This window comes from Pogona vitticeps, chromosome 6, assembly GCF_051106095.1.
Source record: "Pogona vitticeps strain Pit_001003342236 chromosome 6, PviZW2.1, whole genome shotgun sequence".
Classification (NCBI taxonomy): domain Eukaryota; kingdom Metazoa; phylum Chordata; class Lepidosauria; order Squamata; family Agamidae; genus Pogona; species Pogona vitticeps.
The window spans coordinates 96,685,754-96,700,706 of NC_135788.1; the positions used below are offsets into that span (position 1 = coordinate 96,685,754).

Genomic DNA, 14,953 nt, shown 5'->3' on the forward strand with positions numbered 1-14,953 from the left:
GCAGAACCTTTAAACTTGCTAAATGGATCAGAAGAAGAAAAATGCCTGATCAGAGGAAAAGTCTGAATCAGCACTGGAATAAAGAGAGAGAAAGACAGGTGTGAAAGGAAAAGAGGGGAAGCGAGGAAGAGAAAATTTAGAGGTTTCTAACTCAGCTTGATGATCTGTTCATAACAGAGGACGAATCACACTATCTGACCCTAATAGGAGTGTTGTAAGGACGAAGGAGATAAATGTACATTATGTGCTTCAAACATTTCATACTTTCTGTATGTAATATTTCTACATTGTTTCATTTGTATGGGAGCTGCCACAACATGGATCTTTCTCATCCTCTTGTCCCTTATCGGATTACATATTGTTGGACTCTATGCAGTGGGTTATGGATGTCATTACTTTTGATACAAGTAATAGTGTCAGAAGCTCTCTTGTGTGGCTGCCGAATGTTTAGTGGAGTACTGGTAAGAATGAGTAAAGTTGCAGTGACTGACATGATACTGGAACAGGAATCTCATGATCACTTGAGGTGTCGTGTTAGTAGAAGAAGGCCCTCCTGTCTCATTACGTTACCATTCCTTGTTTGTAGTTCTACCTCGTAAGGGATTTTAGAGCCTTGTGTGTTACAAATACAGGATCAAGCCAAATGTGCAGGTGGAGGGTGTTGGGTTGGGAGGAAGAGGAGTTTGAAATCTACAGAGGAAAATTCTCAAAATGTCAAAAGAAGTTCACTTTCAAAAAACCCCAGGGAAAAAAAAACACCCAGAACAAACCTCTTCTCACTAGCCAGATGCTCACTAATGACAACTACTCTGCTGATTGGCCAGGCTGCCTCATGAATATTGATAGGAGCGCATGATCCAAATGGCGCAGCTGTGCAACCACCTGCCCTTGCCAGCTCAGCTTTCAAAGCTTCCAGACCGTTGCTTGGAGCTGTGGGGAGATTTGATTTCCCACCTCCTGAAATCTCTGCACAAGTCTTCCCTCCTGTTTCCTCTCTCCTTAAGTGTATTTGGAGACAGGAGCAGTACAGAGACAGCCAGAGGGGAGCCAGAGCTTCATTTCATGCTCAAGTCCAGGCTTCACACTTTTGTCCATGACCAGGGTTCCTCTCTGAACTACAGACTTAAGACAGATCAAAGTGGTTGTGTCTCCACCATACTGTTCACAATTGACTTTTTTCCAAAATGCGTGCATGGTGGCTTGTTTATGCTAGAGAATAAGGTGATAACTTTTAAAGATGTTGGCATAGACAATATTGCTCATTTTGATGATGTTCGTATTTGAGTGCTCTTCCATGTCAAAACAAAATCCTCCCCAGTCCTCCTTCCCTCAAGAAGAAGGCTGAGTTAGAACTGTATTTCCTGATGTGCTACTTTTCTCACTGCGAGGACTCTAATGGGGCCAGAAGGCATGAAGGAATATCCTTCAGCCACAGTGGCTCCATTCAGAATTTTGTTGCCTCTTTCTATATACAGTAGTGCCTCTTGACAACATTAATTCGTTCCAGCGAAATCGCTGTAGAGCGAAAACGTCAAGCGAAATTTAAAAAGCCCATTGAAATGCATTGAAAACTGTTCAGTGCGTTCCAATGGGCTGAATACCTGCTCGTTCAGCGAAGATCCTCCATACGGCGGCCATTTTCGGGTGTAACAGAATGGGCCATTAAGGGTAACTCCTTGACATGGCAGCCTTGACTTTCACACTATCAAGATTATGTCAAGGGGGCTTCCTAGACAATTTTAAAATGGGATTACACACATTTATGGATGATGATGATGCATGAATGGCTACAAGCTATGATTTCTTAATAGGACATTCATGTTTAGAGCCAGTATGTTTCAGTATTGATTTTTGCAGTCAAACAAAGGATGACTGTCTCCACCACACTCTACTTGAGAAGTATCTGGTTGTCTCCTGTTAGAGACTGAGGATGAGCTATGTAGTTCTTGATGTGATATAGCTTTGTGATACTGTTTTTTCCTCTACAGTACTAAGCTACCTGGAGAGTTTCTCTCCAATGGGTAGAGCAGAAATGGGGAAACCAGCCCTCCCTATGTTGTTGGATGATGATGATGCCTATGATCCCTGGTTATTGGCCATGTAACTGGTTGTGGCTGATGAGAGTTAAGGCAGCATCTGGAAAGCCACACATTCCTGATGTAAATAAAGGAGATTTTCTTCCCCCACTGAGAAACTACTGCCTCTTTTCACAACTTCTCAGTTCATGGCTTCCAGGCAACTTTGTCATTTGCCTAGTTAGAGACCAATGCAAGGACTAATATAAGGATTCAGCAGTGATATTGAGCCCTCAGTGTGTTTCCAATGGAAGGGCTCACCCTTGGACAGAACCATGAAAGGAGGAGGAAGAAAATCTGAGCCTTCTAAATTTCTGCAGCTAGAGCAGCTGGCCTTAAGAAGCAAGAGTGTCCCAAGAGTGTGACTTCTAAAGCAATTATTATAATCTCCCTCCACACTCTCTTTGGAAACCATGCTGTACATCTTATGGGGGAAGGCAGAAGTTAAAAGGAAACTATTTCCTTGCAGGAGTTCTGCCACAGAAATATCAACATCTGCAGGCTTTATTTTTAGAGTTAAGCTGGTTTAATCTTCCTTCTGCAGAGGGATCCATTTAGAAGGCTCCCTGTGAAGGACTAACTCTTGGCCTGGAGCTTCCATTACTCATAATGAGTTCTTGGCAGAAGATATGGCTCTCCTCCCACCTTCGCTTTCTCAAGACTCTCCCTTTATAATTTCACCACTGATCATCTCTGGCACAGTTTCAGACATTTAAGAGCCTGACAGCAACTTCCTGAAATCAGCTGTCCCCCCAAATCACTGAATTATGTGGTGAGGGAAGAAATACAGGAGCAGGTCTGTATCAAATTGCTAGTTCCAACTAGAGTACACTCAAGGAAGTGTACTCCAGTTGCTAAAGTCAATACAGTACTTACTATTAAAACTTTGCTGAGTCTACTCTGGTTGGGACCAGATTTGGCCCACATACTTATACAAGTTGAAACCTTCTTGGTCTCTCTTGCACAAAATAACTTGACGGGTATGTACCTCAGTGGTATAGATGGGTTTATCTGTCTCTTACTGTGCTATCTTTAGTGGTAGCCCAAAAATCTCCCATTCAAAGTACATTTCTCGCACTAGTGTTGCCTTCTGCAATCCTAGTCATTCCAAACTCTGGTTCAAACAAGGAGAGATTTTGTAGCATCTTTAAAATCAAGGAGTTTTATTTGGCACAGATTTCAGGACACAGCACACCTCTTCAGACATGATGTGGACTATGTTCACCAGATCTGGTGCCAAATTATACTTGTTAGTCTTAAAGGTACCACAAGATGCTTCGTCATTTTTGTAAGAACAAACTAACAGGGCTACCTTCTCAGAAATTTCTGCTGGGATACGGAGGGGGAGAGAGCTACAAGCTTTCAGTCCAATCCAGGCTCACAGCTGAAAACCTCGCTCCCTCCTTCCCTCTTTGGGCTTGTTTCTTTCACTGCCTCCTCTTCCTGTTTCCCCCCTGGTTGGAATTCTGGCAGAGCATCATTAAGACTCCCCAAGTCTCTCTGCCTTCTGCTCTGTTCTGACTTTCTCTTGGCAGGAACCTGCCCTTTTTGTGTGCCTGTGTGGTTGGTGGTTGTTTTTAAATAGAGAAAGTAATTTTGGCTCTGCCTGCCAGCAGCCTGGAATTTCAGGGTGGTGATTAGGGGGGAATTGACGAGAGAAGGGAGGAGGTTGAGTGCTGTGCCTGCTGCAGGCTCATTAAGCTCAGGGTTGCAGGATGGCAGCTGTGGATCGAGATGTGGGCAGCCATCTGAGACGTGGGAGAAAGAGAAAAAGGGAGAGAGATGTTTCTTTCCATCAAGGCCTGGACGTGAGTCCTGTACCTTTATCCTCTACAGCCCATCTTCTGCCAATGATAGGAGTGAGGAGACAAGGGACCTAACTTTTATCCAAACCAGGACTTTGACAGTGGAATTTCTCAGCATCAGATTCCTCTAAACTAAAACATCTAGGAATCTCCTTTGCAAAACAACAATGACAAAAGGCAATCCTTGCCTGGATCATTTCTCACTGTTTCCCAACCTTCTACTGCCAAATCTGTTTGAGTCCAGGAGTCTAACAACAGCCAGGATGGTGTAGCAGTTAAAAGTATTAGACTGGGGTGTCAAATATAAAAAATGTTAGGATCTCTTGAGCCATAAAATTCACTGAGCAACTTTGGGCCACTTATTAATTCAAGTTGCCACTACACAGTCAAATACTGCAGGATATGCTGAGGTTGTACGGATCAATGGATGAATTCACTTTTTCTCTCTCTTTTTACTGATCACACTATGCAAAGCCAATTTGAATCAGTTTGGCCCAAGCTGAGACAAGCTTTCTTATAATTAAGTAGCCTATACACTGTCTGGGGATTATGAGAGTTGTAGTCTAACACATTTGGAGGGTGCTGGGTGGAATGGAAGTAGGCCTTGGGTATATTATATTTGAGATGGACAATTGTAGTCCTTTAGTTGTTTTGGACTGCAACTCCCATAATTCCCTAGCACCGACTATGCTGGCTAGAGGTGAGAAGAGATGTGACTGAAAATAAATATCTGGAGGCTAAAGTTCCAGGTCTCATAAGTATATAGGTGAAAAATACTTTAGGCTCAGTTTTCAAATTAAGAGATGCAAAATCAAACCAATTTGAAATTCATCCCTTTAATTGGTTTCTATAAAGATGTCTGTCTCATGTACAGTATTGGTGTGGGAGTGGTCTGCTCATACTCAGTATTGTCATAGAAGTTTCGTATTTGTATGCTTTTTGAAATGCAGTGAAACCCCAAAGATTGCCATAGCTTCCAAAGGGAGAGGGGCAGGGGATCCCACTGGTGCTGGGTGCTGGCATAATCCATCTTTGTTTTTTTACTCGGCCTTTCCCTTCTATTGTTTTGGCTTACAACTCCCATAAGCCCTGACACTATCCATGGTGGTTATGGATTATGGGAACTGTAAACCAATTTATTGAGAACAGGGGTGGGCCCATGCAACCCCATTCATTTTTTAGCATTTCTGTATGTCTCCTGCCTTGACTGCGGAATTTGGCAATGAAGATATTGCTTATTTTTTAAATGAGCATGGACTTTGCTGAGTCATGCTCCTAGAAATGCAATTCAGTACAAAAGCAGGGAATCCTTTTCTCATATACAGTACATCATTTTAAAGTGAAATGGTGGAATTTCTTGTGGAGGTGATAGGATGAAATACCTGGTGCATTTTAGGGGTATGTTATGGGCCTCTACCCCTGAAAACTGCACATTCTTGATCTTGAGGGATTCAGGTTGGAGAAGGTTACTTTAAACACTGTTAAAAGTAGCGTTACTTATGTAGTCAGAAGAAGACTAGAGTCACAAAGAGTTGTCCTCTTAAGCTGCTATTTGAAAAGTTTGGCATGTTGGTTCACTGCAGCTGATTATTTACATGGCACTATTAATTTGCAAAGTACTTTATAAGCTAAATGGCAATTCATATAGAGATCTGGTGAACCAATGGTAGGTAGGTCAACAGTACTTCTACGCAGAGCTTGGAAAATCTATTGTTTTGGAAAACAGCTCCCTGAATGACCTAGCTAGTATGGCCAGTGGCTAAGTAACTGGGGGAATTCTGGGAACTGTTATCCCAAACAGTAACCTTTTCACAGCAATGACAGTATGCTCTGCTGAAGTCCACACCATTATTTTGATCCAGAAGTTTTAATCTGTGCATTAAAATGTTTGTTGTATTAGCTGCTTGAATATAAGGCCTTGAATAACAAGGGGAAGAGGAATACAGAACTGCTTGGTATGTTTTGGGGTTCCAGTGGATGCCAAACTTGTGCTGTAAGTGTGACTTATCTTACAGGTATCATGTTCTGTACATAGCTTTTTCTGGAGGAGAGTGGATGGGTGCAAGTTATGAACCTGTGCTATCAAACAGATGGCAGCAACAATGCTGAAAATAAAATTCTCACAGCTCCTTTGCACTCTGAAGCAGACGGTGCTTAAGTCAGTGGCGTCAACTGTAGAACAAAGATGAGAGATCCTTTCCGCTACATGACAATGATGCTGTTACGTGCTATCAAGTCCCTTACGGCACCCCTATGAATGAGCAGTCTCCAAAATGTCCTGTCCTCAACAGCCCAGCTGTGTTCTTGTAGATTCAAGCTTGTGGCTTCCTTTATGGAGTCAGTCCATCTCATATTTGGTCTTCATCTTTTCCTGCTGCTTTTCACCTTTCACAGCATTGTTGTCTTTTCCAAAGAATCCTGCCTTCTCATGTTGTGCCCAAAGTAGGGCAGCCTCAGTTTCAACATTCTTGTCTCCAGAGACGGTTCAGGCTTGATTTGATCTAGGACCCACTTGTTCATCTTACTGCCAGTGCAGGATGTCTGCAAAGCTCTTCTCCAACACCACATTCCAAACAAATCAGTGTTTTTCCCATCAGCTTTCTTCACTATGAGCATTCACATTAATATATAGTGATTGGAAATACAATAGTGTGGATGATCTTTGTTTCCAATGATACATCCTTACACTGGATGGTCTTTTCTGGTTCCTTCATTGCTGCCTTTCTGAGTCTCAGTCTTCTGATTTCTTGGCTGCAGCCTCTATTTGGATTGATAACTGAAGGAAGGTATACAAAATCTCTATTTCAATTTCTTCATTATTAGTGTTAATATCATGTAATTCTTCTGTGGTTATGATTTTTGTCATCTTAATACTCAGGTACAGTTTTGCTTTTCCATTTTCTTCTTTAGCTTTTACTGAAAGTAATTTCAGGTCCTTGGAGCTTTCTGCCAGTGAGACGGTGCCATCTTCATATCTTAAATTATTGATGCTTTTTCTGCCAATTTTCACTCCTCCTTCATCTGAATCTAGCCTGGCTTTTCATATGATATATTGTACGCACAGATTGAACACATATGGGGTTAAAATGCACCCTTGTCTGACATCTTTGCCTATTCTGCCTCTCCATATTCTGTTCTAATTGTCACTTCTTGCCTACAATACAAGTTATTCATCAGGACTAAAGATGGGTATATTTGTATTTGTAAACAAATACGAATATCCCTGTCCTGGGGCGCCTAATGTAAGTCTGGCCTTTGGGATGAGCCCATCGGCTCATGCTTCACCCTGACTCCTGCTCTTCCCGCCAATTGCGGCAGTAGCTCCACCATCTCCCTGCTTGGCTGGCCAGTCCAGGCAGGGAGTGGGAGGACAAGTCTCCCCGCGTGGCTGCTAAGTAGACGGCCGCGATTAGCGGGAAGAGCGGGAGGCTGACAGTGCAGCAAAGTGCGAGTGTACAGGCCGGTTCTGAGGGCTTGACCCACATTAGGAACACCTTGGACGGGGCTATTCGCATTTGTTTATGAGAAACTTAAAACATTGGATGGCTGGAGATTTCTTTTGTGTGGGGAATGATGGATGGCGCAGCTGATCCAGAAATCCCATGTATGGTTATATTTCTATTTCCCTGCTGATATGATAGCATTGCAGCCCATGTATCCTGAGTGATTCACATGTCAGATCATACCATGGTACTGCAATTCCTAGTGAAGATCTGCAGGTTTGGTTAACCGAGCAGAAGGATGTATCTGGACCTAGATGCTATGACCTGAGTATTCTTGTCATAGAAAGTTTGCAAATACTGTGGATTCTGTTAGATTTAATCCAAATAAAGTAACTTTTCCAAGTTCTGGAGCCTTGTAGAGGAAAACATCCTGGTGAATTGTGCCCTTTATGTTTCTTCTGCTGAGTAAGGTAGTGTGGAGGAGAGCAAACAATCTGTAGCAAGCAGCGATCCCTGCCTCTAGTGAGTTGAGAGGTTCAAATATGTCTTCCCAATTAAAGCACATCTGTTCAAAAGAAGCTGGAGAGGGAGAAGGGCTGCTGTGGTGGAGCTGCTGTCTTTTTAAAGGGCCCTTCTAGTGACTGATGAGGGCAAGAGAGAGAGAGTGCCAGGCAGGCCCTGATGAAACGCTCATGGCACAGCTAGAAAATGACTGTAATTACGAGCCAATCCTTGCAGAAGGATGAACTCCAAGTTTGCTAATAACCCCGCCAGGTGCCTCTCGCTCCTTGCCCAAGTGGTCTCTTTGGTGGCAAAGTCTGGCTGGCAGACAGTGTAGGCAAATCTTTCCTATGCAGGGTAAATTCACTCCAGCATTTCTGTTCTGCAGCTGGAACATACTTGATGCTGCAGGGCCAATGTATATCATTGACTCAAATAAGAACTTAAGAATTATTGTCACATTTTATGGCAAAAGAGATAGTATTCTGTTTCTGGCATTTGCCAGGGAAATACTTTAGGAAAGTTTGCCAGCTAAACCTAATGGAGACTGACCCTTCCTCTTCTCATTAGGTGTTTGGATGTTTATGCTCAAGTATCTGATCATAAGGAGCATATTGCTCCTGCTCACTTCCAGTGACCACAAGTACCAATTACTAGCAGAGTGCCTCTTGATTAATCTTTCTAGTCCAGTCTTTATATCAGACTATATTTTCCAGATGAGTTGGTCTACATATTTGGGGATTGTAGCCCTATACATCTGAAAGGCACCTGGTTGAGTAAATCTAGGTTGGTGGTCTTTAAAATGCTAAATAGGCCAATAGTAATAGGGGAAAGTCACCCTAACAGGGGGGATGCTCCTCTTCTCCAGTCAAGCCACCCCCCTATCACTCATCAAGTAAGAAAGGAAATGGCATAGGCTGATCATACATTTTATAATAAAGCATGTTTTAAAATCCTCCTAGAATATTGCATTGAGAAAGATATAAAACCACTAGTATGTCTGCATGCATTACAGACGTGGTGTGTTGGCCACACTCTTAATACATTTGCCGGAGGAAATACCCAAATCATAGGAGGGGGAGCTTTTGAACCTCCAGATGTTTTGGACTAGAACTCCCATAACCCTTTACCCACAAGCTATGCTGGTCTCCCAAACCATCCAGAGGGATAAAAGTTCCCCACAACAGAAGAAACACCAGCACATAAACATCAATTGTATCTGTTATCCAAGATATAGACCTCACCACCACCATGTCTGTAATTTAAAAATAAATAAAAATACAGGGACAATTGTGTCCTCTTAGGAGACTTCTGAGTAGATCTGGTACACGCTTTAATCACTAGCATGAAGTATACTGATCATATGACCTGGCCAAGATATGCCGAGCTACATTAGAAAACAGTATTTTCCAAGGATGTACAGTAGTTGTATTGGTCTTTCAGGGTAAAAACTACAAAGGAACAAGCTGTGACAGTTAAACTGGTATGAAATGACTTTCCTTCTGATGTGGACACAGCTTCAGTGTGCTGAGGTGCTGAGGATAATAAAAGCAATTCAGATAACATCCTGATATAGTGTATAATCTTAGTGTTTCCTGTAATATAAAACATGAATGACATTAAACTTCTGCTCAGACTCTAAAATGTGAATTTAATGAAAATTAAATGGAAACAATTGACCATTTAATAGTGATTCACCATAATACTTTCAGGGAACTTGGAATAATTCAAACATATTTGTAGTGAATTCTTGTTCATTGTTTAGCTATGTTTTCTGTTCAATTACCATCTGAGATGGTTCTGTTTATAAATACCAACTCTAAGAGGACTGGAAAGTAAGGCTACTGGTTCATACAGCATGTCCAGTATCAAAGATGATATGTTACTGTGTACCAACTGCTGGGGAACATGAGAATGAGGGAGTTATTGTACTTTTGTCCTGCCTGTGTTCTGCTTTCCAGAGACATCTGGTTGGACAAGGTGGAGAATGGTGGACTACTCAGCCTTTGTCTGATCCTGCAGGGCTTTTCTCATGCTAAGTTCAAAAGGTATAAAGTAATGCTTAGATAAGCTGAAAATAGAGGCGCACATATTTGTTTTAGAGATATCCAGTGTAGTGTAATAGATAGAGTGAGGGACTAAGACTCAGAGAACTGGGTTCAAACCCGTATTTGCCCATGGAAAATCACACAGAGTGGGGGTAAAAGTGGTAGAACCATTTCTCAAATGTCTCACTCTTTTTGAAATCCCTACTAGGGTCTTGATAAGCCGCTTCCAACTTCATGACACATAACTTATATTTGAGTTTTAGGACTACAGCTCCCGAACAGAATGGCCAGAGGCTTTATTTGAAATATATCCTCTGTACAATCAATATATACCCTATGTATGTACCCTATAACCTCCCATTCTTAATGCCTAATTTGTACCCAATTTACAGAAACTATCTACATCTATGGCTGCAACCACTTAAATCACTTCAACTTCCACAAGGACGTCTGGGAAGTGTAGTTTTGGGGGGTGTTATGGCTCTCATATAGGACCCTCAATAGTTTTCCCAGAATAACAGTTCTAGGCTTACTTGCAGGAAGCTATGGCAGATGAAACTTTCTAAAACTACAGTATGTCTAGTTCATGAACTACAGTATGTGCATATCTGAAAGAGAGAGAAGGAGCAAAATCTACACACTGTTTTATAAGCTGTGTCACAATCCCCCCATTTCCGATGTTCTCACTGTGAGTGCCATTACTTATTTAGGTGAAACAGCGCCACTTCCAAACAGCAGGGAAATATGAATAGATTCAGGGAAATCCTGAGCTTTGCAGACTTACAAAGGAACCTGTAAGAACTAAAGGGGAGAGCATTTCCTCAGAATAATCTAATGGGGACGTATGCATTTACTGCTCATGGAATGCAGTAAAAAGTGAGAAGAGGGGTTATGAAACAGTGGCTGGAATATCAAACAGCAGCACTTGACACTTGTTTTGTTGCAGGTCTCACTTGTACATATTCTTTTTTATGTGGATGTTTTTCCACACCATTACAAAATGGGCATGAAAGCCCAGAGGTTTAAAAGAATGTATTTCCATGCACAGGGCTATGAGTCACATTTTATGCTTCAGTCCAAACACAAGGGTAGGCGATACCTAGGCCACTCAAAGACGACTAAAATCTCACAAGCAGGTAAGCTTTCCAGCCCTGTAGAACTTTCAATCGGATCGTTACAGAGTGGGGAAGGCTGGTGCAAAACAAAGAGAAAAGTCCCCAAAATCATCATGACCAGATAGATGTTGAAGCCACATTCTCTCGTTTTATGCTTCAGTTTCAGCACCCTGGAGAGTTCCCTCTTTATAGTCTACTTTCAAGTCCATGTTACTACAACAGGATAACAGCTGGGGTGTAATCATGCGGGGGGGGGGGGGAAGCAGATCACTGCTTGTACAGTGGTCTGGTACGATCTATTTCTCAGTGACCACATGAAGCAAATGTGCTCCAGCCTGACCCTAATCAGTGCTCAAGCTGGACCATTTTGAGCCTGGTCTAAGGCTTCTACTGTACTTTTTGAGGTCTGGACTGAAACAATTCCATGGCAGATGGAAGGGTCACTTTAAGGGAAATTACTCCCATTAAACTGATACTCTCTAGTGTAATAAGATGCATACCTTTCCAGCAGTCTGTCTGCACTTCTGTTTTGCTACATCAGGCCAAATATCGATTCATTCCAAAATTCTGTGTTTATACTACACAGTTATATCAGTTTGATAGCACCTTAACTCTCATGGATCCATCCTATAGAATGCTGGGGTTTGTAGTTTGATGTGGCTTTTAAACATCTCAGTGCTCAGGAAAGCCACAGAGTCCTCCCTCTAGCAGAGAATTCTAAGTACTTTATCAAAGTACAAATCCCACAATGGAGGGATGGAGGCCAAGAAAGTTGAAATGTTGTCAAACTGATGTAGCTGTATAGTTTAGATACACTCTTTGTCTCCAAAACCATTAAGCTGATGTTTCTTGGAAATTAAGCAGGCATAAAGATAAAGGTAATCATCTTCCCTTTCTCTCCAGCAACTGGCAATCAGTGTTATAGCCACTATGCTAGGAACATTGGGTAGAAAGTAATAACTGCAAGTTCTTGATTAAATGGATGCATCTTCTCTTTTCCAGTTTGGTTAATACTGTATATAGATGAAGCTGACCACTCCCAGAGGATTGGGAACTGTATTGCTTCCTCTGAGTTCATCAGAGAAGTACACAAAGCCCTCTTACTTCCAGTAAATATCCAGCTATGCTTAGGATCTCTATGGAAATTGTGTGGGTGTAGTGCTTGAATTAGAAAACAACATTATACCTATTTTTTCTTATAAAAACTTAACCAATTGCATCCAGAATTTAGAATGTCGTGGAAAAATCATTTTTGGGCAAAATGGCCAAGTCTTGCACTAAAATTGGAGTAGGAAGATTTTTTTTAGATTAATACTGTAATTCTTATTATGTGACATCAAGTTGATTCTGATTTACGACAAGCCTTAAATGGGTTTTCTAGGTATAAAATGCTCAGAAGCGGTTTACCATTCCCTTTTTCCAGTGGTGCTTCAGGACTCTACAGCTTATCTATGGCTACATTGTCTGCATGGTCTCCTAGGAGGCACAGTGGGGAATCCAATTCCTGACTTCTGGCTCCACAGTCAAGTACCCAAATCACTTGAGTTTGAGACTACCCTTTCCCAATCAATTTCAATCATATTATTGTGAAACCATATACAGCATAAAGTTGCAAACCTACACCCAGGCTCCCTAAAAGTGTTATTCAAAAAGGGTTTGTAGGTTGCAACCAAAGTTCTTATGAATGTAGTTTGTCTGTTGGATTTCTCAATGCGGAAAACAAAAATACTGTACTATGTTTAACACTGCTTTTGAAAACAGCCTTTCTGGTCTCTGAGGAGAATTGGGAAAGTGCCAAATTTGCTACCGATGAGAATTATGAGGCAATCAGGTGAGCAGTTAACTACTGCCATCTTGTGGCTCTAATGTCCTCTACACCTGAAATATAGAGAAGAGAAACTAGCTGGCATCACGGAGTAGCAGATGTACTGCAAATGCACAGCTTTGCAATGTTACACCCCAGAGGTATAATTTAATAAAGTTAATACAACTAGATCCACAGTCTTGGGCAGTTGCCCGTATCATCCCAAGGATCTAGCCAAACTGGGCAACTTTCCATCTATGACGTGATCTGTGCTCTTCAAGATGAAAAACCAGATTTCCTCTGAAATACAATGAAGAGACCCTGCACTTACCGTAATTATTGTCACCCTTTGGGCCTTTAGGTGCATGAAGTAAAACTGAATGGAACAATTTTGTGGCAGCAACAGAGTACCATTATTATTATTATTATTATTATTATTATTATTATTATTATTATTATTATTATTATTATTATTATTATTATTATTATTATTATTATTATTATTATTATTATTATCATCATCATCATCATCATCATCATCATCATCATCATCATCATCATCATCATCATCATCATCATCATCATCATCATCATCATCAATGGTATTATATAACAGATACAATTTTTAACCAAAAACCTAAGTATATGTTAAATATCCGCTCAGTATGTCTGCTGTTCCTAATATTGCCATTTTTGTAGCTCTGATTTCTGAGATCTGCAACTGCTTATAGTGCTGTGTGAAGTTTCTTGATATTGTTTCCGAAGTCCCAATGACTATGGGGACCACTGAAGTGTGTTTCTTCCAGAGGTGAGATGTTTCGATTGCCAGGTCTCTGTACTTTGTTAGTTTTTTGAATTCTTTATTTTCAACTCTGGCATTCCCTGGAATTGCAATGTCAATGATCCATACATTTCTTCATTCTATTATTACTATGTCTGGTGTGTTATGTTCAAGGTGTCAATCTGTTTAGATCTGGAAGTCCCGCAAGATCTTGACTTCCTCATTTTCTGACACCTTCTCTACCTGATGTTCCCACAAGTTCTTGGAGGCCGGCACATTATATTTTTTGCATAATGACCAGTGCACTAACTTTGCCACTCTATCATGTCTAACTCTGTAATCTGTTTGTGTAATCTTTGGACATTCACAGATGAGATGTGACACAGTTTCTCTTTTTCTTGGCTGAGTCAACATTTGCATTAGCACTATTTCCTTGGATTTTAGTTTTCATCACATTGGTTTGGAGTGTTTGTTCTTGTGCAGCAAAAATCAAGCCTTTGGTTCCTTTCTCAAGGGTCCCCAGTTTTAGCCATGCCCATGTTGAATTATAATCATGCTTTCCATCAATATTCTCAGATGCTGTTCGTGTAGTGGTTCCCCCCCAGCTGTTAATTTATTTTCAAATTATTGTTTCTTATATTGAGCCTTTGTTTTTGTTGTTTTCAAAATATTCTCCATTTTCACTGCTTTCAGTAATTTTTCTCTGCTTGTACTGATATAATTATTTAGGCTTATTTTTTCTTCCTTTACTACCTGCTGTATTAGCAATAATCCGTGGCCTCCGATTTTTTGTGGTAAATATAATCTGTCCACATCATTTTTTGGATGTAGTTGTGATGCATGGATATTTTCACTAAATATTTGCACAATGTTTAGCAGTGATTCTATCTCTGTGGAACTTTTTCCATATAGTCTTAGGCCATCCATATACAATAGATGATTGATTTTTCTTGCTTGTTGTGAAATATGGTAGCCCAATCCAGCTTTATTTAAAATTATTGACATGGGGATTAGTGGGATGTTAAACAGCAGTGGTGGCAAAGAATCTCCTTGAAATATTCCTCTTTTGATGTTAACTTCCCCAATTTCTTCACCATGGGCCATTAAGATAGTTTCCCATTTTTCCATTTTTCTTGAGGAACTTCTGAATGTTTTTACTAATCCCAAACATTTTTAGGCAGGTGTTAATCCAGCTGTGGTAATGAGTCAAATGCCTTTTCATAGTCTATCCAGGCTATGATAAGGTTTGTTTTTCATCTTTTTTTATTCCTCAGTATCATTTTATCAATAAGCAACTGATCTTTTGTGTCTTTTGACTTTTTAAAGTACCCTTTCTGTTCAGTTGGGTATAGGGAGCTTTCAGTTAAGTATTTAGATATTG

At 40.8% G+C, this 14,953-nt stretch overlaps 1 protein-coding gene across 1 annotated transcript in view; it reads left to right on the top strand.

The window, feature by feature from the left end:
* Positions 1-14,113, top strand: part of SNX11 (sorting nexin 11) — a 42,395-nt gene extending 28,282 nt beyond the window's left edge. The window contains exon 8 of the transcript XR_013537571.1: positions 5-14,113. The gene's annotated coding sequence lies outside the window, so the exon portion shown is untranslated. The remainder of the gene's footprint in view (positions 1-4) is intronic.
* Positions 14,114-14,953: the final 840 nt, after the last annotated feature.